At 39.0% G+C, this 25,221-nt stretch overlaps 1 long non-coding RNA gene across 2 annotated transcripts in view; it reads left to right on the forward strand.

Moving 5' to 3' along the window:
• The window catches only part of LOC140850562 (uncharacterized), a 188,934-nt gene that overhangs the window by 27,586 nt on the left and 136,127 nt on the right, over window positions 1–25,221 (forward strand). The window lies entirely within an intron of this gene.

Raw genomic sequence — 25,221 nt, forward strand, 5'->3', positions numbered from 1 at the left:
AAAAAGTTATGTTCATACAAACACTTGGGCATCAATGTTTATTGCAGTTATATTCCTAATCATTTCAAATTTCAACTGGTGAATGGATAAATGAACTGTGGCACACTGTTACAATTGAATATTCTTCCACAATAAAAAGGAACATGCTACTTATACAACTAATAATACAGATGAATCTCACATGCATTATGCTAAATTATAGAAGCCAGACTCAAAGGGATACCTTCTGTTATGATTACATTTATGTGACATTCTGGAAAAAGCAGAAATATAGGAAAAAAAACAGAGCAGTGCTTGCCAGGGACTATGGAGGAATGTTTGATTATAAAGGGAAACAAGAGACCATTACAGTGTGATAGAAAGCTTTGTATCATGACTGTACTGATAGTTATACAGTGGTGTGCATACATTAGGGTTTATACAACTGTACATTAAATAGGATACATTTTTCTAGATATAAATGATACCTCAAAAACTGAGTTAAAATATAAAGCTGCAGAGGTAGTATATTGATGAAACTGGGCGATGGCCGTTTCTTATACTATTTTATCTGGTATGTGTTTGAAATGTAAAAAGCAAACAAAAATCGAGAAGGCTAACATCTTTTGCAGGCAGGAATTTGAATAAAAGGATCCTCATACATTACTGATGAACACGTAAATTGCCACAGGATTTTCTTGAAAGCCATCTTGTAACAGCTGTTAAAACTTAAAACTACATAAACCCTTTGTCCCAGAAGGCCCACTATTTGAATATTTCCCATAAAAATAAGAGCTCTAGGTTTTTAAAGGTGTATGTACAAGGATGTTTATTACAGCATTGTACTTAGTGGCAAGCAACTGAACACAAAGTGAGTATCTATGAATGGAGCACTCCAAAAACACTCCCTTGTGCTATATCGTTATAGTCACCTACTTGTCCCAATGGCACAATGGCTTATTAATTACAGAACAGCTGCACTTTGAAATATTATGCAGATACTAAAAAATAATGAATTTGAGTATTAGTTTACAAATCTAATAAATGATGGAGTAGTATTTCAAACATAGCTCTGCCTGATTCCACTGTCTCTATATTTAATCTCTGCTACTTTGTTTTTAATTACTTTTTTTCATGGTCTATTCTTCCTGACCTTCACCTTATCTCTTTTAGGGTGGTAAGCACTAAGGAGCTGCGTTTAGGGTTTGGACCAGAATAAAAGGCCGTTGAGATGGCTGGGACTTTTTTGGGAAGAAGCAGTTCTCATTGCCCATTTGGGCAACCCTAGATCACCGGCACTGAAGTGAGATTTGGGAACAAACCCCAGGTGGCGCTTCTGTGCCCATCTTTGTTCCCCCTATCCCCCTGGGTACCTTCTGATGTGGACCCAGCCACTTTGAAATTCGGTTGCTCCACCATCTCTCCCTCTCTCCTTGCCTTCTGTGACATGGGAACCACCGGCTTTATTACAGCGGGTGCTCAGGGGGTCACAGTTTGGGAGGCCAAGGCCACTGTGAGGAGAGCTGTGTTCCTGCCTCAGGAGCAGTCTCTGAGGGAACCCACTGAACTCTAATCTCATGACTTCATTTCTGTAAAGTAACATAACTCATCCACGCTGTTGGCAGCTATGGTGCTCATAACTCTTCCAGGCTATCACTTGGGGAGGGCACGAGGGTCTTTTCTGAGGAGAGGGTAATGTTTTTTCTTTCTTGATATTGGTTCTGGCTGGATACGTTCATTTGTGAAAATCCATCAAATGGTACACTGATTTCATCATTTTTTGATATATATACAAAAATGCGTAGGTTATACATCATATTAAAACATATGAAGTATATTGAAGTATGTTATACTTCAATAAAAGGTTAAACATACATAAAAAACAACATGCTATGTTGAATAGGGTAATAAATATTAGTTACTATAGAAATGATCAAAGAATCTCAATGGCTTAATATACTACATTTCTTGCTCATATTTCTGAGACTGTTGCTGCCAGGGATTACTCCTGAGTAGCTCCTCTCCATGCACTGACTCAAGAATCCAGACTCCTTCCATCGTCACACATAGCTATCCTCAACATAGGGTTCTCTGCAGAGAAGGGACAACACAGGGAAATCGTGGATGGTCGGATTTTTAGGGGCGAGGCTTGAGAATGGTGAATAATACTTTCTCACACTTTGTACTGGATAAAAGTGATCAAATGGCTTCCTCTAGAGTCAAGAAAATTTAATCTTCCATTTTGTCATTAGGGAAATGATAAGCATACAACATTATTTTGTCTTGCATAGACTCTACTTTAAAAAATATAATACAACCCATTTGGAGGAGGTGAGATTAACATTTGAAACATGAAAGAACAATAAATGACTGACTCATCTGAGAAGGCTTCATGGAGAAAGCATAACTTCAGCTGTGCCCTGATGGATGGGAACAATTTAGACAGGGAGGCACAAGGGAAGCAGAGATCCTGGGGACCCTTCACTAGTTGTAGTTATACATACATGAAGAGCAGCATAGGGGCATCACTACTATAGAGCAAATGATACATGTATCCCTTATTCTCCAGAGGGTTCTTTGGAATTAAAATTAAATTCAGATTTTGGAGTCAAAACTTGGGACTGCCTCTGCTGTGCCTAGATGCCAGCTCAACATTTTTTTTCTCATCAGGAATGTAGTCATCTTTTTCATGGTCATTTCAGACAAGAAGGTTTAGTGATGTGGTCTAAGAGCATTTTATCCTGTATCCTCTTCACCCAAGGTATTTTCTGACAACTTCAGCATGTCCTGTGTTCTTTACTCTATTGCGAGACCTTTTCTTTTTCTTTTGCATATATTATAGCTTTCTCTACTAGGCTGTTCTCTTTGAAAGCAGATAGTTTTGTCTCTCAGCACTAAGCACAGTGCAGGAAGCCTAAGAGTTGTAAAAAACTAAGACGTTTTGATTCCTTGATTCACAGAGTCTTCATGTGGAATGATATTTTTTCCCCTTAATTTCTATTTCCAGACTTTTACACAAAACAGCAAAACGCCACTCTCATGCATATAGGTCTTCATGTGCTTTTCATCTTTGCAGCTAGTCAAAGAGGGAGCAAGCGTCTGGGTTGCACTGTTTACCGTCCTGAAGCTCTGCTGCTTCCCTGTCTTGTGAGGCAAGATGCAGAGCTGAATTTCTTGGAATGATGGATGCCTCTCACCCTGTCTTTGTAATACAGCCACCAGTAGTCTACAGCGTGCTGAATATTTGTGCTCCAATACATTATTCATTTAATGTTCCACCACGCTTACAGATTGGGGCTATGTGTGCCTGTATGTGTGTTCCAGATTGGCTTCAAGTTCTAGTGCCATCACTTTCAAGACTTAGGATAATTTGGTGCAACTGTGATTATTTCCTGGGATCTCCTTTGCCAAGTTGGATTCTTAGATAATCAAAGAAATAGTAATAAAGTGTCACATAAAATCCAATACATGCCCAATTGGGCATGTCTCCAAGAAGCATCTCTCAACAAAGAATCTTTAGTTTATGATAAATTGGCATTTTAGGTTAATTGATGATTCTGTTAAGTAGATCAATTGAATGAGAAAAGAAATAGACCAAACTAGTTTTTATTTTCTAATATGAAATACAATCTCTCCAAGGATGTGAAAAATTTGGCTTTTGTTTCCATTATCTTCAAATCATTATATCATTGGGTATCTTAGTAGTGTTTTCCCTGGTGACTCTGGAGTCCTCTGTCTTGAGTGCAGGCGTCAGGTTCTGGGAATCTATTGTATTTGTCAGGTACTACTTCCATAATTAAAGGCATAATGCTCAAGATTAAAGGTAAGGCCCTTCTAAGAATAGGGTCAAAGATAGAAAAACCCAAGGAAGGGTTTTAAGGTGTTAAATGGGCATATTATTTCCTTTCCAAACAATAAAAAGATTGGTTTTTGTCTCAAACCAAGCAGGTGAGACTAATGAGAAGCCTGACAAGTTCTGTAGGAGACTTAAAAGTTCAAACTCTCAGTTTCGAGTTTGCTCAGTACTGGAAGTGCCTAGGAAGAGGTTCCCCCCAAGCCCACTGTGCTTCTTGAATAGTATATTACTTTACCAGCTAAACCACCTGAAATCATGCCTCAGAGTCTGCAGCTACTCAAGACCTTCAGCAGTTTGGAACCACCACAGTTTTGTTTTGCAAACTCTCCCATGGTGCCTTTTAAGAAAGTCTCATCATTCCAGCACTGTTGCTGTTAGAAGTTTTTGTCACTTTCACTTTCTGGCAAGCCTTCCAAGTTGCTGGCAATAATCCCATTACTTTCATAACTGACAATATCCATTAGTGTTGGATGCACACCCCTCTCTGGGTTGGCCCAATATTGGCTGAAGAACTGGCCAGCTCCAAAGACAAGGTCAAGAGGAACACAGACATGAGAAGTAGACAGATGAGGAAGAGAGGGACAAAGCAGAGGAGGAGGAGAGCCAAGATAATTCCTGAAATTGAAAAACTGAGCTGGAGAAGTAAATATGTTAGGACCAGAAAAAAAAAGATAGTCTGGAATTTAAGCATTAAGGAAATGCCAAAGAATATTCTGTCTTCAGCCATGGGGAGGACGATGAGGATAATGACAATAAAGATTTATTGAGTGGGTATTATATACAGGAGACAGTTTTCTATTGCTTTGTATATATTTTCTCACTTAGTCCTGTGAACACAGGCTAGCATTACCAGTGTGTGCATTTTACATGTGAGCAAACCACGATCAAGGAGATGTGGTGACTTGCCTACTGTGATATAGTTAATAAGGTCTCAAGTAAGACTTACAGTCAATTCTGTTTGATAATATAGTAGATGCTTTCATTTGTCCTCATTTGTTTTAAACATTGTAGCTAACATTAGTGATGATGTCCCCCAGATATTCTTTACATTTCTGTGGGTAAATCCTACATTTCTGTGAGCTTCTAAGGGTTTGTACCTGTACACTTCTTAGAGGACTACCTTTGGGCTTCTGGAAATGATTTGATCAGACACACTGGAAGCCTGGGAATTTTATTCCAATTGGAGAGTCATGATGTACTACAGAAGGAGTGCCTAGCAACCTTGCGTTGAGATGGGATGAATCTCGGTGCTCAGAGTGCCCCCTGCAGCATCGGACTGAAGGTTTGGATGATCCCTAAAACCACCCACTACCTGACTTCCTCTTCCCCTTCCTGCTTGTTTTACTCCCTTCCCGATGTCTCCTGGGAACATCACCTTCATAAATCATACACAAATCCTTTGTGCCTGCTAACTGGGGAATCTGAACTAAGAGAATTATGCTTTCATCTCATTCCAACTGGACACCACAAATGGCCAGCTCATTTAATGAAAGGTGATATGAAATAATACTTGGTTACAGCCAGTGAAAAACTTCAGAGATTGTTCCACAGGTTGATTTGGCCTCCAAGTTACTCTGATTTCATTCATTCAATCATTCACTCAACACAAATATATTTTCTACCAAACATCTAGGACCAATATTGATGTGTACCCTTCATGTGGGTAAGAGAAAAATACACTTTTCAGCATATATACTCAGGGCACTAAGAAGATATAGAAGAAACCTCAATAAAATTCAGTCCTTTACAATTATATGCATTATTTCAGCTTCTACAGTATAATTTCTCCTAGATGTGAATTTATGGTGTAGGATTTTTTCATGGCTGAGTGGTCTGTGGGTCACAGAAAGCTGAGGAAGAGGTTGGCTTCAGACTAGAAACCCTCACCAACAATAAGCTGAGTAAATGTCTTCCACACAGTTATTATAAAACCATCCCTTTTGAAACTTTTGAAGATTAATCTTGGGGAAAAAGATGAGTCATAGAAACAAAAGGATTCATCAAGAAAATGTCATTAATAATATGATTAATTATTGGAAGGAAGATATTGCCTGGGCTGCAAGTTACTCTTCTGCTCCAAATTTATTTTGTAATTGGTGTGAGAGGTAAAGGTTAGAATAAAATTCTGAAAGGGAGGTGAATAAGCCCAGAATTTTGAACCTATGTTTCTCTATGTTAGAAGCCCCTAAGATCTGTGGGTTATGAATAATGACCCCAAGGAGTTTTGCTTATCACTCACTCTCTTTTTTCTCTCTTTTTCTCTTTTTTTAATGACCATGACCATATAGACAATGGCCAACTTACTCTGCTCTCACTTCCTTCATTGTCTCCATTATGTGAAAACTCTCACTGGGTTTAGAGAATATTCTGTCTGTAAACATAGGTTAATTTGGGTTATACTCAACCTTGGTGACCTCCTGTTAAATGCTATCTTCTCTGTGTTCACATTCTACAATGAGAAATTTTGACTGTTATACTTGCTGTCATCCAATTTAGGAGTACTCCTGTTGCGAAGAATTTCCTGTATGTCAACTCAGAGGTGGTTTTCCATCTTCATAGCTGGCCACTGTATGTATGCTTTCAGCTCATGGCCAAGTCCTGGTCTAAACACATGTGATCATAAGTGTAGAGATAGTTTCATTTACTCTTACCAGGAAGATACACCATAACAAAATATCCAGGAAACAGAGTTTGTGCTCCTTTCCTGAGACATCAATGTTCTCTCCTCAAAGAAACCAACCCTGAGTAGTTCAGAATCCATGGTTGATGGTGAATGATCATTACAATGATGATAATGGTGATGTTGAAGTGATAGTTATCACTAAAATTTCTCTTTCAGCCTGGTTCTGCTATATGTGTTTTGTTTTATTTACTCATGTAATCTTCAAAACTACTCTACCAGAAAGATAGTATTAGTAACCAATTTGATGGACATGGAAAATGAGGGCAGTTTAAATAGGTTACCTGTCTTCTCAATTAGTAAGTATTGAGGAAGGCAAAACAGTACTATAATCAGAGCCTAGTTCTAAAAGTGCTCCAAATTTGGTGAGTAGGATCAGTAGGCCTTGATAGTTTCTTTAGCATTTTTCCCAAAAGTACTTCAGAATCTTCCAGGGATCCTTTATAGGAGGCACATTATTCTAAATTTAAGAAGAGATTGCATTCTGTAGAGAGAGGGAATTGTTCGTGAATCCTAGAGCTGAAGGCTACTGCTCTAAAGCTCTCCTGCTTCTGAGATTTCATGGAATAGCTTTCACCATTCACTCAAAATGAAACATTCCAAAGACAGACTATAGTAACCACTAGCTTAATTCCTGGGGTGATGGGTCTGAGATTTCTTTCCTCTGATGAAAGTACTACCTTTTTCTCACTTTTGCTGGAAATGTGTTTAAGAACTTCTCCCCATCTTCCTTGCTCAGTCCTTTTAGATCGCTCATTTGATTCCACTGCATATGTATTTCTGAGTTTATAGTTTTTTAAAAAAAAAAAAGCCTCAAAGTTTTTATTCTTTTGAAACCACATGAGACACATTTGAAAAACAGTTCCCTTCAGATAACAGCTTCCTCCAAATGTATTCCCAAAGCTATTGAAATCACTATCTCTATCACTTCTTATTTCATAGCTAGGCTTAATCACCCAGCTATAAATTTACTTTTTCACATCATTAAGATTACGTGTAAGTGTGAGATGTGGTAATAATAGTGCCATCCAATAAATCTGATGAAAATGGTAAGGTTTCTCTCAACAATGCTAGCAGTAAAAATTTTGGTTGATTGACAAATGACTTGTTCTCACAGGTGTCACAAGAATCCAAGTTCTCATGTATTAATTAATAACTAATAACAGGTATTATATATCATTAAATAATCATAAATATTTCTACTCAACAAAGCTAGAGTACCTTCTGCAGTGTAGCTGAATGATCACTAAACTTGACCTTATCCTTGAATATCTGTCGAGTAAGTAAGGAAGGAAGGGAGGAGGCTTCCACAGGCATCCGTGAGGTTCTTAGAGATCGGTGTTCTTGGTCATTGGACTTTGCCTTTGCTCATTACATTTTCCTTTTTGTGCAACCTTCTGAGTAGCTGCTCCAGTTCTTCTCATTTCATTGCCACCATCTGCTGCTTTAGACCTGGGTCCTCTCCTTCCTGAATCTCCTCTGGAACTCAAGAGGTCATCATAGATTCCCTTATCTCCCAGTTCCTAATGTGGGCCCAGTAACTGTGGAGATTTTCTAAAGGTTTTGCTCTGTTCACTACCACAGGAGTTAATCAGATTGGAGGTGACCTGACTATGGGTCCCACCTACTCTTCACACACAACGGATCGTGTTTGGGCCTCAGCAGTGGAAATGGACACTTTCAGATTAAGAAACTAAGAGCAAGAAAGCTTGTGGGGCTGGCAGCAAATGATCTGTTTCCTCTACACCAATTTCGTTGCTTGGACAGACAAAGAGCTTTCTTCTGCTTCCTAGTATGTGCCCCTAGGAGCTAGGCTGGTTTAGAATGTTGGCAAAGGCCAAAAGCAAGAATCATTAGAGTGAAAATGGTACCTTCTCCAAAGTCTTAGATCTAAGTTCTATTTCAGGTCCATAGCCTTTCTTCCTAGCCCAGTGCCAAAGACAAGTTTAGAAACAAACAATAGGCTTATTTAAGACAGAGGGCAGAAGCAGAGAGAGCAGTGAGTGGTTCATGGCTCATGGGAGAGGTAGTGGTGGGAGACCCCCCAGTCACTTTCCTGGACAAATAGCTTAGACCATGACCATGTAGACAGTGACCAACTTAACCTGCTTTCAGCTGTTGTCTGAAAAACATTTAAAAGGTTATCCTGGCCACAAAGTTACAGCCAGATCCCGAGTACCGCTAAGGACATGGCATAAGCTTTTGGGTTCGCTTTGAGAGCCAGGGGAAGCCACTGAAAGAGTTGAAGCAAAGTAACCAGATCCGATTTATGCTTAATAGCCTTAGATGGGCTTTTTTATAGGGAGTGGATTAAAGAGAGCCCAGAGGGGAGGCAGGCGGATGAGCCAGGAACAGTAGCAGTGGTCTTGGCACGGGCTCCTGGTGAGTACACTGGGATGTAATTCAAACAGAACTCAGACATCCATGTGAGTCTGTCAGGTTGGAGAATGCTCCCAGGGCTGCAGTACAGAGCACTCTTTCCCTTGATCAACTTCTGGGCAACCATTTGCCTCTGAAAATAATTTTTTGAATGACTTCTATCTTTTATTTTGCATTTTTTTATTAAGGTATCATTGATATACACTCTTATGAAGGTTTCACAAGAAAAACAATGTGGTTACTACATTCACCCTTATTATCAAGTTCTCCCCCATACCCCATTGCAGTTACTGTCCATCAGTGTAGTAAGATGCCACAGAGAATGACTTCTATCTTTTAAACAGAGAGAGAATGGAAAAGAATAACTTGGTGTGTGTATGGGCAGAAATAATAGGAAGACAGTAAAACTCTTCAGCGTAAGAGTAATTACCCGAGATCAAAGGCATGAAAGAGCTGGCTGGCTCTCAGAAGTGTGCTTTGCATCATGTAAATCATGTTAAATTTGAAATTTGAGATATCATATTGCACTGGAAAGACTATATGTAGTTACTAGCTACAAAATTTATTTTCTCTGCAGTTCTAAGCAGGTGTTATCTCAAGCTTTGCTTTAATGTAAAAAGCATCAGCCAGGTCAATGTGTCTTTGAAATACATTGGATGAGGATCTGTCTCTTGTGCCTAGTATGTATCTTAGTAATAGGCTGGCATTGTTTAACAGAAGATATTTTGGAGCTAATTCTACATCTGCTTTCTGATTGTCAGAAAATTGGTAGCTGCTGTCCAGGGAAATGGATTTCTGACATATTTTTCTCTAACCCTGCGGAGAGCCTTAAGGGTCTATTGTAAAAAGTATCTTCGCTGCTCCATCCATTATGAGATATAAAAGGACTAAGTTCCAGAATTATGTTTGTCCCTGAGATTCTACATCATTCTTCATTACATGCCTTTTAACTTATTATTTTTTTTTTCATTCCATGTGAAATAAACTCTGAAACAACCTGAGCAACTTCTAAGAACTTATCTAGTGTTTTGGTAAAGAAAGACTTTTCCTAAAGATTCCTTCTTACAGGCTTCTTCTGTGTCTGTATTTATAGTCAATCCAACTCATTATGTATATTCATTCATTCATTCATTCATTCAATCATTTAGTACTTATTGATCCCCTATTATGTGCAGAGTCTGTGGTGGGCGCTGTGCATCTATTAATGACACAATGATCCAATTCTTGGTACTTCCCTTTTAGGATGTACAAAGAGTCATGCAGCTGGGGTTCTGCATTCTGATACGATATAGAGGCTAATCTGAGGTTTTGTTCAGAAGTGCAAGGGACAACATTGCTGGTATGGCCTCATTGGATTTAGGCATAAATAGGGATCTTCCAAGGGCATGGAGCTGGATTTCTTTATGGGGGACTTTGGGATCAGGAGCAGATAATACAGTACCCTCTGTAGAGTCCTGCTTCAGGACAGTCACTTGCTCGTCTACGTCCCAAGAGGGTTTACTGCTGAGGCTCACATCTGTGTCCTGCTGTAGAATTGCCCTCGGCTGAAGGGAGCTGTTCTGCCCAGGTTACAGTTCTCCCCAAGTACAGCCTGCCTCCAGTAATGGGCTGATATGAGGGAATAGATTGAGTCCTTTGCATCAGTTCAGGCAACTCTGATGGACTGTCCAAACTCCAGAGACTCCCGTGCGACCAGCTGAGGCCCCGGCAGAACCTACATCATTGTTCAACCCCCTCTCCCAAGCTTGCATCCTTCTCTCCCTGACATCTGTTGTCTCTAAGAGCACCCCACCAAGAAACTTCCTTCAAGAGTGGCTCCCCTCCAGAGCCTGTAAAAATGGTTAGTCGGTTTCCTTCCTTTTTCCTTGATGCTTTGCAAAAATACCTTCAAGGTAGGTAATGGTAGGCCCAATGTACAAATGAGAAATTGAGATTCGGAGACTGACTGGCTCCAGGCCACACAGCCAGCAAATGATGGAGTCAGGATTCCAGCCTCCTCTCGTCTGATGGGAGAGCCTGCACCCTCTTTATCCTCCCACACCACTCCCACCCCTTCTGCCCTTGCCAGTCTCTTCTGATTTTCCTCGTGGAGTAGGGTGGATTGCACTACCTCTTCATTCTCAGAACAAAAATACGTTGTTGATGTATCAAGTTGCTTTCTGGTTTCACTTCTCTCTATAGCAAAATTCAAACAGGGAAATGAGTTGGGACAGGCATTTGACTAGGTGTGTGTTATGTGACCATGTTTTGCAGTAAGAGTTAGGTCATAGCAACTGTAGATGAGAATCCACACATTGTACAACCTAAAAAGCAAACAAACAACCCCAAAACTCTTAATCAGAGGGAGGGAAGGGAGGAGTTCTGCAAAGATGAGGAAATAACTGTGTCCTATGACTGTAGGGTAGAATGTCATGGAAGAGCCCAGTCATCTCATGGTAACTAGCGGAAATGACACTATAACTAGGATGGGTGGTGGGGGGTGAGATGATAACTGTTTTGAACTAGCATCCTGGTATATTGGCTGTTCAAATGGTGTCTGTTAAGATGTGTAACGGGTTCTGTAGGTGAGATTTAAAGCTCCTTCTCTCCCCACTTCCTGCCCTGGAGTGATTGACAAGAGCTTGTCACAGTCTGCATGTTCTCTGATTACCTTCACCTGGAAGCCAAAATAAAAGCAAGGGCTCAGCCTCCAAGTGGCGACCTGAAGGATGTTTGTGGACCTATTCACTCAGGGTACATGATCTAAGGCTTGAGGGGCTTCTCTCCCACCCACAAGAAGGCTTTAACTTTCACCTGGAACATCTACAGAAGAACCTACTAGCCCAGTTTTGTGAGGTCCCAGGGTGCTTCTCCATGAAGCCTTCTGATTAGTCTAGCTTGTACGAAGTGCTATGGGGGCCGATGTTTACAAACAAAAATACTTGGTGTGTTGGGGATGAGTGGTGTGGAGAATAAATATCTCTTGGCCCATCAGAAATTGGTGTCAGCACCTAAATGACTTTGTTTTCATCTACTGAATATTGTAGTCTCTGCTGTGTCCACTGACAACAGCCCTATTAAAGTATTTCTGGTGCTTGTCATCATATCTCCCAGAAAATTAATTCCATAAATTTATTTCAGAAAGACGAATCAAGTGTAATGAACTTTTTAAGTTTAAAACTATGATTCTCCCACAACATCTTAAGAAAAACCACTTTATCTCTCTGCATCTCAATCTCCTTCTGTGTAAAATGGGGATTGTAATTCTAACCTTTCAAACTTGTGAAGATGAAATGAGGCAGCATAGGCAAAAGTTAGGACAGTGCCTGTCACATAGTTAAATTACTCAGTAGATGGAAGGAAATGACATTCCTGTTGTTCACACTGGGACTTTGAATGATAAAACTTGTTGTCCTGAGAGTATTTCGATGCCAGAAAGGTGCTCTCTGGGATGAAATACAATTCCTGCCACCAGAGAGGACACCAGGGAGCATTTCCACGGTGTCAGACTGTTGCTCTGGGCCAGGAAGTCTCCTCTCTATCCCAGTCCAGCAGCAACACCACCTGGCTCCCAGATGCAGGGGCCTCTGAGCCTCCTTTATTGCTCCTGCCACACCTTTTCCTGGGGACCAGAGGCTGATTAAAGGACATGTTCTCTTTCTGGCTTTGCGTTTTAAGAAAATGTTGACGTTTTCCTCACAGAGAACCACTTCTCCTGATCAGTGCATTCCCCTCACCCCTACCCTCTTCCCCAGGTAATGCAATGGGTGTGAAAAACAACAAAGGGAGAAGTTTTGAATAAATAAGATGAAATGCCAAAAAGGAGATTCACTTTCTTAAAGCAGAATTTTCTCTCCAGTCTTTGGATAATTTGTGAACATTCACAAGTATTGAGAGTAATGTTAGTGTCAACCCCAGAACAAGGTGACAAGCCACAGATTTGTCCATGATTAAAAAAAAACATGTGTGTAAGTGGTTGAAAAGGAAACCTCTGGGTTTTAAGCAAACTATACCAGATAACTGTTTGGCTTCAAAAATGGGATAAAGGGGTTTGAAAACTGTTAAGTTATTTCTTATCAGGAAGTGTAGTGTGCATTTTAATGAGGGGCAGCCATGCCACAGCTTATGCTTGGACAGTGCTTTTCAGACACGCTGGGCACAGGAATATCCTGTGGATCTTATTAAAATGCAGGTTCTGCTTCTGATTCAGTAGGTCTTGGGTGGAGACTGAGATTCTGCATTTGTAAGAAACTTCCAGGTGATTCTGAGGCTTCTGCTCCAAGGAGAAAACTTGAGTAACAAGAGAATAGGGCATGTTCGACTCCATGGCTCCCCTGTGATGTTTTATTATTCCCAGACTAGGTGCATGTGCTTAGTGCCTCAAACGTGCACTCATTTGATGGGTCCCACTCTAAAGGTGGTGGAAAATAGAGAGAGACACAAATACTTAAATAAATAATTACAATATTATGCAATATGCACAATGAAAATTCTTAGGAAGTGCTATGGGCCTGTTGGGTGGGAGGACCTAATTCTGCCTGAGAGAATCAGGGAAGTCTTTACAAAGGATGTGATAGTGAATAGCTCTTTTAAGAAGAGGATTGAGTGTTCCGGGCATGTGGATGAGGGAGAGAGTGGGTTGAATTGGGTGTATGTGTGTAGCTCTTTCCCATCTATATTGCTACACGTGGCACATGGAAAAGTTATGTTTGTTTTTTCATTAAGAGAAAAATAAGAAACTTGTGAACCAGAATTAAGTGTTGCCCTATAGAATTGGGGAAATAAGTACATTTCTCTGTCAAAGGGTAGGCACAGCTGTATCCATCTCTTCTACCTTCCTTTGCCAAACCCTAATCAACCTTCAGGGCTTTGCTTCATGAAACTTCTCTGAGCACCAAAGTCAGAAAGTAAAATTTCCTTCCTCTCAACTCAAAAAACATTCACTTTTAATGAATATAAACATTTTGCTCATGGGTTCCTGACCTGAAACACCTTTGTAGCATCCCTGAACACCAAGAATTTTTTATGCCTAGTAACCACATTATCGCTGTCACCTATGTGTCAGATCCTGTGTACTTTTCACTTCACAAATTCTCTTCATTAATTCTTATAATTATCCAATGAGCTATGCAGTATTATTACTAATCTCATTTTCCAGATCCAGAACCTAAAACTCGCTTCAGAAAATAACTTGCCTCAACTCACTCCACTAGAGAGTAGCAGGCTAGGATTAAAACCGACTGTGAATGCCGAGCAATTAAATACTTCTCCATGTTTGATGAATGCATCGATAGACGGTCACTAATTCAAGGTTGCTGCAAGTTCTTTGAATTTCTTCCGTTTTGAGGTTGTGTTTTGTGTTTTATGTCTTCTTTCCTCTAATTTGGGTGCACTCCATGATTGCTCTGACTGAATAGAGTGGAATTGACATTTTCCGAGATTATGGGCCCGTCTTTAAGAAACCTGAACTTCATTCGTACCTGTCTAGAGAGGGAGAGTTCCCAGGTGAGCCCAGCCTGCCAAGGAGCCAAGGCACCAGCATTTTAGTAAAACTATTTGGGCCCCTAGATCAGCCCAATATACTCACTGAATACCATTGAAGGACCCAGTCCCTGCTCATAGACCAGAAGAACCCCTAGGGTAGCACGTCACGAAGTCATGAGATACGATGACACGGTTGTTGTTGTTTTAAGCCATTGTGTTCGGGGATGGTTTCTTAAGCAGCAGCTGACGACTGAAAAAAGTCTGTCATATCTGGAAACTTTGCTTAGAAACTGAAAATGCTTTTATGGCATTATTATGATTTTGTGATTTTGTCACAGATACTATGAAAGAATGGGAAAAAAAAGGAAAACAGTTTCTAACTTTTAGAATCTTTTTATTTTCTGGGCCTGTGGTTAGTGTGTGTTGGTGGTGGGCTGTGAAGAGGGCTGTGTAGTCTATCAAAGTCTCCCGGTGTGTGGATAACTGGCACTGAGCAAAATTCCCCAGGCAAATGTGACAGGTTTCTGCCCTCTGTCCTGAAAACTATCTGCTATCTTAGATGAGGGTTTTAGAACAAGAGGGATTTTAGAAATCATTTAGATTAATTATTTATTTTACAAATAAAGGAACTGAAACCATGGAATTTAAATCACTTGCCTAAGTAGACTGCTGGGAATAGAACCTACAGGAGAATGAATTATAATACTCTATTATGTATATATGTGTACATAAATCAGTTGCTATAATTTGATATTACCCCAATTACATATTAATGTTGCAGAGTGAATGAAACAATTGAGACTCTCAAATAATGTAATCAGCCAGCAGTGTTTCTCAAATTGGGCTGCACACTGACATTACTTGTGATTATTAAAAAAAGAAACCACTCTTGAGGACCTAGGCGTGCATTAGAATTTAATTGTTCGCAGGTGGCTAAGGCAATTGCTTTTTTTTTTTTTTTCTTGGTAACAATCCTGGTAACTAGTAACTAACTTATTATTAGTAACTAGTAATTTTCAAGTTTACAGTTTAATGAGCTTGTATAGCATTAAGGGTGCTTTATCTCTCGTCAGTGGCCATGCATAATTCTATCATTTCTGATTCTATTTGTATATTTTTATTGTTTCTTAAAATAATATTTCTATTGTTTGATCTATAGTCTCTTAATATGAACTCATCTTTAATGTGTACTTACATGTCCTTAACACAAACTTTTTAATTTTAATCTTAATCTCTTGAAAATGCCATCCTTCTCTCAGCCTTCAGTTGGAGATAAAAATGCAAAACAAGACTATTAGTGGTTTCTGTAAGACCATTTCAAATTAAGTTGATAAATAATCATCTAAACAGGAGTTATTTTTCAAAATACATATACATGGATAAATTAGCATTTTGTAAGGAGTATGCTGGATTTATTAGCCCCCAGTTACTAATAATTTATCACACCCTTATTTGTTTGAAATATAATTCAAACACTACCCATAATTAGATTAAATAAAAGTATCTGTATCTAGAATTAATGCATTAGACAAAATATAATCACAGCTCATTGCTCTATCAGAAAACCCATTATGGTGACTCTAATTGTCCATGGTTGCTGGTGTATTTCAAAATGGGCATAATGTACACTACTTAATAACATTTTTATTTACAAGTAGAAGTTTTAGAAATGGTTGCACCACTGAGGGAAATTGGTTAAAGGGCACTTGGGAGCTCTTTGTATTATTACTACAATGTTTGTGAATCTATAATTATCTCAAAATAAAACGTTTTAAAAGAATGGTTGATATTCTCCATTGCTACACACATTACTTCCCAGCCCAGGTCTTTCTGCCTCTGTGAGATGAATAGAAAATAATAGTACTTTCATACGTGTGTCAATTTGAAAGATTCTTTGGTTTTTCCTGAGATCCTGGCTGAATTCCAACATCTTAGGCCCCACTACACCTTCATAGACACCTCCAAAATGCTCCAGTATTCAAAGGAAAACACAGTATCTACTATTGTAAAACTCAGATGCAAAGATGTGTTCTGATTTGATATAATGGGTCTTTTCAGTGGTGTCTCTGCCTCAGGGCCAGTGGTTTGGCTTTTGCTCATGTGGTACAGAAAACAGGAAAGGATACAGTATAGCCTAGTGGTTAAGTGTCTAGGCTGTAGAGTCGGGTTGTTGAATTCCTATCTATGTGGAATACCATGGACACATTTATTAACTTTCCTTTGCTTCCAATGTCTCATTTTAAAATAGAATTAGCAATAGCACTCATTGCTTAGGGTTTCTGGGAGTACTGAATCAAAAAATCACATATGCCTGACATTCAGTGAGCTCTCAGTAATGAGGAGCTGGGTGTGAGGGTGCAGTGCCTATGATTCTACCAGCAGACAACATTTAGTCAAGAGAAACAACTGAAATTATAGAGGCTTTCTACCTTTATGCTCCTGACCAAGTCATGGAGTTCTTCGGCATTCTCAGCCCTCCAGGTCATAGGGGGACCTTCCTGCCATAGGTCTGGCATTAATTGTGACTGGTTTGTAGTCTGTACCCTTCAGTACCCATGAAGTCACAACCTTCTCATCTTACCACTATGTTGCTTCAGTCTTTGCTGCTTGGCCTATACATAGACTTTCTCTGCTCTGTACCTGGTTTCTTGTTGAAAACAAAGCATACCTCTGGGTCCCAGAAGCTCAGTCCTGACCTTGCTGCCACCCTCTTCTGTGGAAGTGAATTCTGTCTTGTCATCATCAACCGTAGGTTGGCATATTGATGCAAACGGAGGAATTGCTTTGAGACATAGCACTTCTGCCCACCTGGATTAGAGCACTATGATGTCAGTTCTGAATCAGATATTCATAAATATCAAAATCTATCTGAAACTCTTTTGAGATTGGTATACCTTTGCACATTGTTGTGGAATGCTAGCTACATGCAGCCTTCCAGCCTGGACAGTATCAATGTTTTTGCAGACACAGACATAAAACAACTTAGATAAATCATCAGAGATTTAAGCTGAGTAGGAAAAAAAAAAAACTCAGAAGATTACATACTATACAATTTCGTTTGTCTGACAATTCTGAAATAAAATCTTAGAGATAGAGAATGAATTTTTGACTTCCAGTGGTTAAAGATGGAATCCTATACAATAACTAATGTTGGAGGCAGGTTTGAGTCATTCTAAAAGGGCGATTTGAGATATCACTGAGGTTATGCTCACAATCTTAATTCAGTGATGGATACGTAAATCTTCACATATGATAAAATTATAAGGAACTGAACACAGTCACAATTACACACTCATAAATGAGTACACATTAGTCATGGTGAGTATAAATAAGAAAGGTAGACTGTATCAATATCAATATAGTGGTTGTTATAACTATAGTTTTGCAAAATATTTACATTAGGAGTAACAGGGCATATTAGTTTCCTAGTGCTGTGGTAACAAAGTACTACCAATTTGGTGGCTTAAAACGACAGAAATTTGTTCTCACACATTCTGGAGGCTAGAAGTTTGAAATCACAGTGGCAGGGTCATACTCCCTCCATAGCTTTTAGGGGAGGAAACTTCCTTGCCCCTTCACATGATTGCCTTCCCTCCATCTGTCTCTGTTTGTATGTCTCTTCCCTTCTTTTTATGAGAACACTAGTCATGTTGGATTAGCACCCACTCCAATGACCTCATCTTGATTACATCTGTAAAGATCCTATTTCCAAATAAGGTCATATTCACGGGTACTGGTTATTAGGATTTCAGTGTATCTCTTGAGAAACACAGTTCAATCTGTAACACCCAGCAAAGGACACACAGAATCTATCATATGTTTTTTTACAAACTGCATGTCAGTCTACCATTATCTCATTAATAAATTCAATTAAAATGAAAAGCAGGGAGGTTATAGCAATGACAGCCAATATGGTCAGCAAGTGGTATAGAGACCATTTCAAGAAAGGTATTTATAGTCTGGCATGGGTATGGTACTCTGCAGAGAAGGGCTAGCTGACTGTATGGGGCCAGGCTCCAGAGGAGACTGTAGTAAGCTGGTCCAAGCAGATCACCCTTGAGTACCCAGAAAAAATCATCATCGGACCCTTATCTCACCATGACCTCTCCAAGACTGAAGGAACTCTTTGATAATTATTCCTTATGTTGCTGATGCAGAGGAAGAATGGTGTAAATTGATTTCTGTGTGTGACTGAGGAAGGAAGGGGCAGGATCTGATATTGTGAGGATTTGCCTTGGTTTTTCCCTACGGGGCATTTTTTTAGTGTTTTGGGGAGAGTGAGTTTGAAAATAGGGCTTAGGAGCTTGGAAGTTGGAGGACCAGCAAAATTAAAAATGTTGCTAGAGATAAAATTAGTGCATATTAAAAGCTCAGTTGGAATGAATCAATAATTTTATGTAAAGCCCCAAAGTAGAGAGCCAGACATATATTGTTCAGTAAGTGTAAACAAGTGTTCCTTATATTATTTGTAATTTGTTAGCTGTTTTGAGTATCACAGTGGGTCCCTTCTACTCCAAAATGTCTGGGGTATCTTGGAAAGAAAGTAAAACCAGGCATACCTCCAAGTTGAGGAGTTAGTGAGAATGTAGTAATAAAATCACCAAGAATATTAGAAATAAGAACATGAGTGCAGAAATAAAGTTTTCCTTTCAAAACTTGCTATGCTTGGCAGTATAGCACAGAGTAGACAAGTAGTGACTCTATTGCACCTTATTTTGCTGATGGACAGTGACTGTAATGGGGTATGTGGTGGGGACTTAATAATGATAACAGTGTGTTGCTCATGTGATTGTATATCAATGATACCAAAATAAAAAATAAATAAATAAACAAAACCATGTCATGCCTTTAAACTCAGCACAGTAAAAGAATGCTTGAATTCCAATATGTATTCATCCAAAAGTTAATATGATCTGGTAGAAGCCCTTCGCAACTTTTAAAGCTTCAAATGCTGGATCAATTCCTAAATGCTAAATGGAAGTGGAAAAGCTTGTAAACATCTCCCAGTTGGAGTCAGGCAGATCATCTTTTAGCTGTTTGGAGCTCAGTAGGGTCAATCAAGTGACTCAATTGAGACAGATAAGCGTTTAATTTGTATTTTTAAATCCTCAATACAATATTTACATTCAGTTCTCCCCCCTGCTTAACACCTCTATTTTTGTTCCCTCCTTATCTACAAAGATAAAGTCCTTAGTTAGAATTTTTTAAAATGATGCCTTTTCAAATGAAAATCATTTATGAAAGCACATTGATGGGATTGTACCGAAACAAGGACATACTTTCTAATTAGCTCAGTTGCTCACACTGCATAATTAAAGCTTATTGAGGCCAATTCAAATGAAGAACTGTCTTCTTTATTTTTTAAAGTATCATGTAAAGTGGTTTTGAAGTTGACATTATCCTAATTACCTCTTCTTAGAAACGAGCTTTCATGATTAAAGAGGAGAAAATGAGAAGAGCCTGGTGGTGAATGCAGGCTTGGTGCTGCTGTTTTGTTTTTTGTTTTGCCCTTTGACCCTCAGACTTAATACCTCATCTTTTCTTTGTACCACAACCCTGGTAATTTGCCCCAGACCTTTGGTCCTAGAAGCGATCCAAACCAAACACCAAAGGAACCCTGCTGTGTAAGATATGTATGACCCAGCCACTGTCTAGGTCTTTCCCCTGAGCATCATCCCACGTAAGCAGCCTCCCTGGATTCCTGGAATCTCTTCTCATACCTGCAGCCGACAGGTTACCGCACTGCTTTGTAATCTCCCTTCTTCCATTTCTGCTACTTGATGACCTTCCCTGGTTTCTTGTCCTTTCTGTTTATATTCAACCAATACAGCCTCTATCCATCCACGTTAGACATTTTCCTAAAGCCTAAACAATGTAATCGAAAAAAATCATTTATCGGACACTGAAAGTGCTGGATTGCCAAAATGAAATGTGGGAACTACTGCATCACAAATCTGAGACTATTTTCCACCTAAGTTTAGAGATGCATACCCTGCTTCTAAAGCAGTCTTTGCATCATTTGTAGAATCAAAGTGCAGAACTGGTTCTCATGATCCAGAGAGAAAAACATGGTTTTGGTATACAAGAGCTAGAACCTTGTTGATACAATGCTAGTTACAATGCATAAGTGGATTGAGGAAAAAGTAAAACAAACCTTTCTCACAAGTCAAAGAGCTCAAAACACATAATGTTTACCTAAAGATGTATCAGATTTCCATTTTGTGACAAGGAAGTAAAAAGGATTAGAAACTAGAAAGTCATTACAGACAGAATCTTACCAGGATTTATAATCCATTGTTTCTGAAGAAAACCTCCAATTCTATCCAGAGAAGTTTGCGTTTGTTCTTTGTAACATGAAGTATATATAACATTTAGTAAATGTGATATCCAATAATTCAACTAATATCAAAGTCATAAAAAAATTCTTCAAATGTCAATCAGTCCAATGCCCAGATTATCCCAATAATACCCCCCCTTTTGGATGCATCACAGTGTGCTGGGAGGAGTGATCAGGACCTTTGAAAGGCTATGCTAAACGGAAACTACATGAAGTGATGGGTGTGGTAAGAACCTTGATTGTGGTAATCATTTCACAATGTATATATATATATCAAGATTATGACATTGTACACCTTAAATATAAACAATTTTCCTTTGTCACTTATACCTGAGTAAAGCTGGAAGGAAGGAAGGAGGAAAGGAGGGAAAGAGGAGTAGGAGAGAGGAAGGGGGAAGGAAGGAAGGGAGAGAGGGAGGGCCACCCTAATCCTGGACTTCAGTCACCTGCTTTAAGACGTTCAGCAGTAACCAGTTTCTGGGCTTTCATATCTTGATTCTGACCTACCTTCTCCTCTATCTCTGTCCATGTAAACGTAGCCATTACACTGATGAAGTCGACTTCTCAAGCACACAAAATGCACCCAGCACCTCTAGTGTGGACACCTTTTCTTCCACATAGACCCAGTTTCCTACCTGCAGCCATTCCTCATCATTTGGTAATCCTCCCCACAGGGAAGTTGTGAAATTCACATTATGCCCAAAAAGTTTTGAGAATTTCATTCCTCAAATTTTCAAAATTCCCAATTGTAATGAAAGTTTTAAAACCAGATCTATTTTAAATTAGCTGCTCCCTTTTTCAGGTTACCCTGTAAGGATGGATGTAGCCTTCTATTTTGTTTGTATGTCTTTATTTATGAAATACTTCTCCCTTTCTCACTGGCTGAGTAGATGTAGGACCCCCTGCTACATTATTCTAAAGGAAATACTAATGCCATCTGTTACTTAAGGGCTTTGCTAACACATGCCCCTATTCTCCCAGGAATGCTACTCAGTGAAATAACATAAAGAGAAATTAATAGAGATGCCCAGATGCTGTATGAAAATGTCAGCTCTGACCTTTGAAGATCAGGACAGCCAAAAGCAGTCATGATTAATGGTTGATGGGTGAAGAGGCGCATTTGTAAATGATAGTCTTTAGGATGAAGAAAAGAAAGGGTGTGCTAGGAGGCAGGATGTGGGAAGCATTCAGGCCCAGTGCCCCACCCTCTTGTCTATTTCTCAATTAGGCCAGTTTAAAAAGCTGATTAGAATGTGGTTTGGTCATTTATGTATTAGTTTTTACCACATCCATTTAATTTATATAATTTATCAATTGAATGTGTTTTTCTTAAATGCGTGAGCGGATGCTTGTCATCCAGGTCTCTGAAAAAGGAAAGCTAGGTGAGGATCCACACAGCTCAGCATGCACTTCCTGTATTCACCTGAAAATCTGTCAGCACTTCTTCCTATCCAATTCCTAGAACATGTTCAAGGGGACAACACAGATGTTTGTGAACATGCCAAGTACCTCTTCTCCAACACTGTGCTTTGGACAGGTGGTAACATCATAGACTTGGCATGAATAGTGAGGTACAAGAATGAAGTCAAAATAACCTAAGTGATCAGTTACTGGTCGCAAATCAGTTACAATTTTAAATATTGCAACACTAACAGATTCTAGTATCTGGGGAAGAGACTCCAGATTCAATTTCATTACATACTTACTGTCACTTCCTCCCACACATAAAGATACACACACATACACACACTCAGATACTCAGCTGGAAGTTCCTGAAGGGCAGGGAGTATCTTCCTCCTTACACATTACTGCAAAAACAGCAACAGCTTTTTGAGCACTTGGTGAATGGACTTAAATGCCCATCAGTACCCTCAATTTGAACATAAGGCTGATTTTCAAAAACCATAGTTTTGATTATTTTACCCCTGCCATATTCCCAAATTCTGCTAATCTGCCTCATTTCCTCCACACTCCTAAATCAAGGTTATTCGCAATCTTACCTTAATTACCTTTATAGATTCATCTCTCCTTGTTAGGAATTCTACACTATAATCAAGCAATTTCTCACTGCTTCTCACTAGTCCACCAACCTCATTTTCACACAGCATTTCTTTCCCCTAGAATGCCCATACCATTCTCAGTCTCATCCAGTTAAGACCTGTCGCTTTCTCAGTGGAGCCTTTTGTGATTTGCTGTCATTCATTCAATCTTAGATGATCCTTCCCTCCATTGAAGACCCAGGATTCTTTGCATGTTCTGGAGACATACATCACATTTGGGCTCTTTATTATAGGTATTAGTCTATTGTTTTAGCCCCAAGCTAGACTTGAAGGACCTTGAAGGAGGACTTGTACTATTTGCCCTACAGTACCAGGCCAAGTGCCTTATGCATTGTAGATATTCTATATGTAGTTTTAAATAAATTGTACCCAATTTAAAATGAAGAAAAAAAAGTGGCTGTACTCCTTTGTGGGTACAAATTACCAACCAATCTGTCATGAAATGCCTTTTTCATCTACTTTTTTGGAAAAATAAATAATAATCACATACATACATGCTGACAAAGGTCTGGAGAAACATTATACATTAATGAATATGCTGGGAAGGAAAAAGTTTTCCTCTACCTTTCTAGGTTCTTTGGCTGATTTATTAATTAAATCAACGTAAGACAGGTTAACAAAAGAAGAACAAATTTAATTGCATATATACAGGAGCCCCATAAGAATATGAGACTCATGGGCATCAGGCAATTGAGGCTTATATGCCTTCCTGGGCCAAGAAGAAGGTAAGGGTCTGAGACTTCAAAGGAGAGGGAGACAATTCACAGGAAGATGGAATGAACAAATGTTTGGTACACAAGTGTTTGCCATGCCATGCAGAGTCAATGGGATACAGAAGAGGAATCTGATCTCCAAGCCCTGCCCAGCTTCCCCCTAGCTTACCACAACTAGCCCATATTCTTTGTAGTTATCTTTGGTGAAACCTCTCTTCCTAGAATTGACTCTCTATCTAAATTCTATTTCTTTAAATTGAAGTAGAGCTGATATACAGTATTATATTGGTTTCAAGTATACAGCACAGTAAATCAATAGTTAGATGCATTATTAATCCTCACCCCGATTAGTGCAGTAATTATTTGCCAACTTAGAAAGATGTTGCAGAACCATTGACTATATTCTCCATGCTGCATTTCATCTCCATGACCGATTTCCATTATGATTGAGATTTTGTGCCTCTTTATCTTCCTCACCTGCTCCATCCAGCCACACCAACCCCTCCCCTATGGTAACCACCAGTCACATCTCAGTGTCTGTAAGTCTATTGTGGTTTGATTCATTTTGTTTTCTTTGGTTTTTAAATTCCACATGTAAGTGAGATCACTTGATACTTGTCTTTCTCCACCTGGCTTATTTCACTTGGCCTAATACTCTCTAGGTCCATCCATGTTATTGCAAATGGCAGGATTTCTTTCTTTTTTATGGCTGAATAATATTCCATTGTGTATGTGTACCTCACACTAGTTAGAATGGCCACTATCCAAAAGACAAGAAATAAAAAGTGTTGGCAAGAATGTGGAGAAAAGGGCGCCCTCCTACACTGTTGGTGGGACTGTATATTACTGGTGCAACCACTTGGGAAAGCAGTATGGAGATTCCTCAAAAAACTAAAAATAGAAATACCACATGACCCAGTAACTCCTAGGAATTTACCTGAAGAAAACAAAATCGCTGATTTGAAAAGATATATGTATCCCTATGTTTACCACTGCATTATTTAAAATAGCCAAGATATGGAAGCAACCAAAGTGTCCATCAATAGATGAATGAATAAAAAGATGTGGTACATATCTAAATTCTTGTAGGCAGGGAAACAGGCAGTAAAAAGCTCTTCGAGTTTTTTGGACCATGATTGACTTCGGGTCAAAGTAATCCACATGCCAAAGTGGGACATTTTGGGGAGCCTCATTCATCCCTCAGATGAAATAAAAAGTAGCACAATTTTTAGGTCAAGCAATTTGGCAATATCTGTCAAATGGCGAATTCATATAGCCTTTGATCTAGCAATTTCTTTACAGATATTTAGCCTACAGTTATATGACTGCATGTTAAAAGTTAGAAACAGTGGAAATGTGCATGTTACTGCATAGGGTGAATAAATTATGGCACATCCATATCTTGGAATGCTATACATCTTTTTTAAAAAAATGATAAGAAAGTACTCTCTGTATTGATGTGGAATGATCCCTAAAATAAATTGTTAACAAAAATAACAAATCTTGATGTAAATCAATATATATTTTATAGAAGTAAAGAATAATATGCATATACTTGTACATAGATAAAATATATCTTAGACACAAGAAATTGATCATCGTAGTTACCTCTGGAGATGAACACTGGATAGTTGGAGCTCAGGAATGGAAAGGAGAGCTATTACTTTACATCATTTGATATGTTTTGAATCGTGAACCGTGGAAATATATTAGCTATCCAAAAATATTTTTAATTATCATTAAAATAAAATGTA

The sequence above is a fragment of the Manis javanica genome, chromosome 7 (genome assembly GCF_040802235.1).
Source record: "Manis javanica isolate MJ-LG chromosome 7, MJ_LKY, whole genome shotgun sequence".
Classification (NCBI taxonomy): domain Eukaryota; kingdom Metazoa; phylum Chordata; class Mammalia; order Pholidota; family Manidae; genus Manis; species Manis javanica.